Raw genomic sequence first — 4,189 nt, 5'->3', positions numbered from 1 at the left:
TTAATCCTATCATTTAATCTACATTAAATTGATCACCCCTGCTACAATGTGAAGGAATGCAACACACATTTGATTAATAATATCTCGTCAAACACATATATGGCAGGCAAGAAGAGCAAGCAGCAAGCTACTCCACTTCAGCTAAATACATCAATTACAGCTGGGTTTAGTTCTCTACAAAAAGAAAGTACAAACAAAACTAATATGAATTAAAAACTACAAAAGAAACTTCAAAAAAATAAGAGAATCATAAAAGTCTAGGAATGACAATCAGAGTTTAACAAGGACAATATCAATAATAAGTAGAGGAAACATAAATGATAAATTTTTATGGGAAGGAGGCTAATTAAAGACGAGATCAAGAAAAAGGGATTTAATGTTGCCATTGTGAAATTAGTAATGACAAAGTAGAAGTGTTTCAACATCATTCTAAATTAGTTTTTTTACTGGAAAGCCACACCATGCAAATAAAGAGTGAGAACACAGTATAGGAGGATACACGTTCTGGCACTCGCATAAAATTATGTTTCCAAGGAGCACCAATGCAGCATCTACCTGCATGGAAATTAAAATGGCAGCGCAAACAAACAGTTAGAAAAAACTTGTAGGCTATGTTAGTAAATTTCCCAACAATTAGATCTTTTAGGCTGTGTTTATTTCATGCTATCAACAAACCAAAGAAAGGTAGTCTATCATCATAACTATAATTCAGTAAGGCCAAAACGTGTACTCCTCCCTAATATTTGAAATCAAAAGCATCCCCATTCCAGACAAAGTTCCACCACCCAATGAGTGACACACCTGAAACCCTAAACCTCCAAAACAAAACAAAAAACACATTATTACAAAAACATTTTTCAAAAAGCTAAAAAATTGTGCTAAAATAATAACCTCCAAACATTACCGACCCATTTCACATTTCAAATCAAACATTACAAATATAAAATTAGAAAGAATGAAAACAAAGTTGTCTGGCCTAAAGATCTGGCCATAAGGACCAGACCTCAAGCTGTCCATGGTCCCAGGCTCCAAGTCCATCAAAACAGCACAAGACACAAATTTACCAGAACTCGCTTCATTGCAGTACACGTTAACTCTCTTGGGTTAAAGTTCCGAGTCACTGCAGTAGTGAACAGTGGAATCGATGTTGTGCTCGGCACAAACCACTTTCCCAGAACTTGGCACCGATTTGGTTCCCACATTTGCAATATGACCGAGGTAATTAAAGAAGATAAATTCTTGAAATTTTGTATTTTGTGTGCTTGATTTTGTGATTTGTGTGCAAAATACTAGTCAGCTGTACACCCAAGGCAGTAGATTAACAGGGAACAGAATGATGATTTAATAGTTTATAATAGCTTGCATCAAGATGATAAACATATGTCATACCACAACTTAGCAAAATATTGGAATGGAGACCACATACTCTATACAATCTATGATATTGTTTTGCCTGCTTACTACTTTTTCAAACCAAAACTGGAAAATCTGGTCAAATACCACTTCAGAAGACTTTGCATAGACTTTAAAATTAGGCAACAGAAGCTGAATAATAAACAGAGGATATATAGTAATAAGCCCAAAATAAACCACTCCATAGATCGAGGTAGAAGTAGTAATAATGTCTAGATGCTTATTTGGGAGTTAATAAGCGCCATTGTTAGCTTAGCCTGTGAATTCAATATTAGAATCCACCCCGAAATCGAAACCTAGGAAAAGCAGTGAAGGACCCAAATATTAAAAAGAATTAAAACAAGCAAAAAATGATCCTTAAAATTCTTATGCACGTAGGAGAGATAAACAAAGATGATAGGAAAAGAGAGCATATTGCCAAATGAGACTCTAAGGCATAACACCAAAAAATCATGCTTCCTATAAACAGAAAATAAGTGGCAATCCAAACTGGACATGGAGTTTCCACCATAACAGGATAACCCAGTTCAACTAAAAGCAAGAAAACATCAACAAAAACTAGATGATAGGATAGATGAACAAGCACTACATAAAAGCACAAACCCTTAGTGATGTTGGTATTGACTTTTCACATGAGCTAATTGAAAAACACAGAATCCCAGCTACACAGTTTAGGACAACTTTAAATTGCAATAATTTTAAGACTACTCAAAAGGATGTATCATTGACAAGCAACAAAATCAAATCAACCTTAGTTAAAGCACTGCAAATGCATCACCCCAAGGATTAAGCAAACTCTAAGAATGCAGCTAGAGAAAACACAACTCCCAAGCTCCAATAATAAAAAATAGACTAAAAATGATTATGTGGAAGATACACACACAAATATGTGTGTGTGTGTGTCTGTGTGTGTGTGTGTGTGTGTGTGAGAAAATCAATAACACAAAAGGGTCAATCAAATATTTAAGGGAGATTTAAGTTCAATCGTAAATAAAATCTAACACAGCAGCAACAAGGTTATCTATATTCAATATAAAATTTTTAAAACACAATAAGGAGAAAAGTACCAATATGAGATTATTGAGAAAACCAAATAGAATTTTGATCTCAACCCTATGTCACTCTAGCAAATTCTTTTAACTTGCATCTTAATTCAATAAAGAAACCTTTAAATTTTAGGAAAGAATATCGACATCTAGAGATAAGAGAGCATATGGCCTTAGGTCCCTATCCAACTTCGTTGCCCTAGTAGATATATCAGCATTAAATTTTTTTTAAAATGGGCAATTGGGGTAGTGGAGTCATAAAACCTGAAAACATTCCCCTGCACGGTCTAACAATAAAACACAAGTAGTAAATGGTTCAGGCTCACCAAATCATTTGGGAACAAATCGTTTCAGAGGAAATTACTTGTGCAAGATTCCATGACCTAAAACTCTGCACAAAAGAAAAGTCACCAAAAACTTTCATTATGTAAAGAATAGAATAAGAAGATAGATTTTGAGGGGAAATAACTATAAGATTCCATATTATTTTCACAAAAATACCACAGGTAGGTGTTGTGTTATATCCAAAAGCCCTGGGGGGTTAAGTGTTACGCAATTAACCAGTTGACACATAAAGCAATACCACAGTTGACACATAAAGCAATACCATATGGGGAGACGAAAACTCACAAAGTTCAGTTTTCTTAGGGGAAACAAACGCGCACACTTGGGGGGGAGGGGGGAGGTGATTGGAATATATTTCCCAAATGAATACCTGTTCGGAAAGCCCCGTTTGCTACTTGGGAAGGAGACAATATAAACATGGTAGTTTCTATCTAAACCAAAGTAGTTTCAGAATTTTACATAGTGCATTTAAACTTAGTTAGCCTTCAAAAATAACATAAGAAAGTGAGGGTGACTTGTGATACCATAACAACAAATCTGTGTGTTGTAGGCTCTGGTCCAATGTGAGAACCTGTTCAAACAGATTACAAGGGACATTTATCTTTTGAGATCAAATCAGAAGTGACTAACAGAAATAAAAACTTAACTAACTTGGATAGTTGCATTTTTCAAAAATTGCTATGCTGCCGTACCGTACCCATACCTATTCCCGTTCCATAATGGTGCTTCCTAGTATTTTATACTTATGTCATGTATAAACAAAGAATACATGACTCACCAGCAGGATATTGAAGGGCAGCTGAAACACGGAATATTGAGGGAATTGCAGATAGATCCAAGGAACCAGCTCTTGCAGTCAATAAAGCAGCATTCTTTTCTGCAGCAGCAACAGCTCCAGATCCAGTAGATCCATTAGCCCCCATGGACTCCATGAATGCCAGATGCAATTACAAAGATAAGTCCACAAAGATAATCCAACAGCTTATTGGATTCATGCTTTTACAAAAAATTTCAGGGGATCAAAAGCATAAAGAAAATTTGAATCCCATAAATATATGACATCATAATTAGTTACTAGTAATCAAATTTAGGAATCCCATTAGGCCATGACAACATTATCAACATCCAACTTGAATGTCAATGTATTACAAAATTGATAGAATATTATCAATGGTTAAGTGATAGGATGGTATCTATGGTATTTTAAAAAGGAACCAAGAGAATTCCATTAAAATAAGCTAATTCTTGTAGCATAGTTGGATACACAATTTTTAAGTACACACACAATGGAATTGTTATGAAGCATCAATTAAAAATAACATTTTAGCATAAGAAAAGAGCTCCCCCTACCCACAACAAAAAGAAATTATGAACTATGCATTTTT

At 34.8% G+C, this 4,189-nt stretch overlaps 1 pseudogene; it reads right to left on the bottom strand.

Moving 5' to 3' along the window:
• Positions 1 to 652: 652 nt before the first annotated feature.
• On the bottom strand, positions 653 to 3,727 carry LOC126696114 (tubulin beta-9 chain-like; annotated as a pseudogene).
• Positions 3,728 to 4,189: the final 462 nt, after the last annotated feature.

Source organism: Quercus robur, chromosome 1, assembly GCF_932294415.1.
Source record: "Quercus robur chromosome 1, dhQueRobu3.1, whole genome shotgun sequence".
NCBI classification, from domain to species: domain Eukaryota; kingdom Viridiplantae; phylum Streptophyta; class Magnoliopsida; order Fagales; family Fagaceae; genus Quercus; species Quercus robur.
Note: the sequence above shows the minus strand (reverse complement) of the source record. Positions and strands in the feature narration are given on the sequence as shown.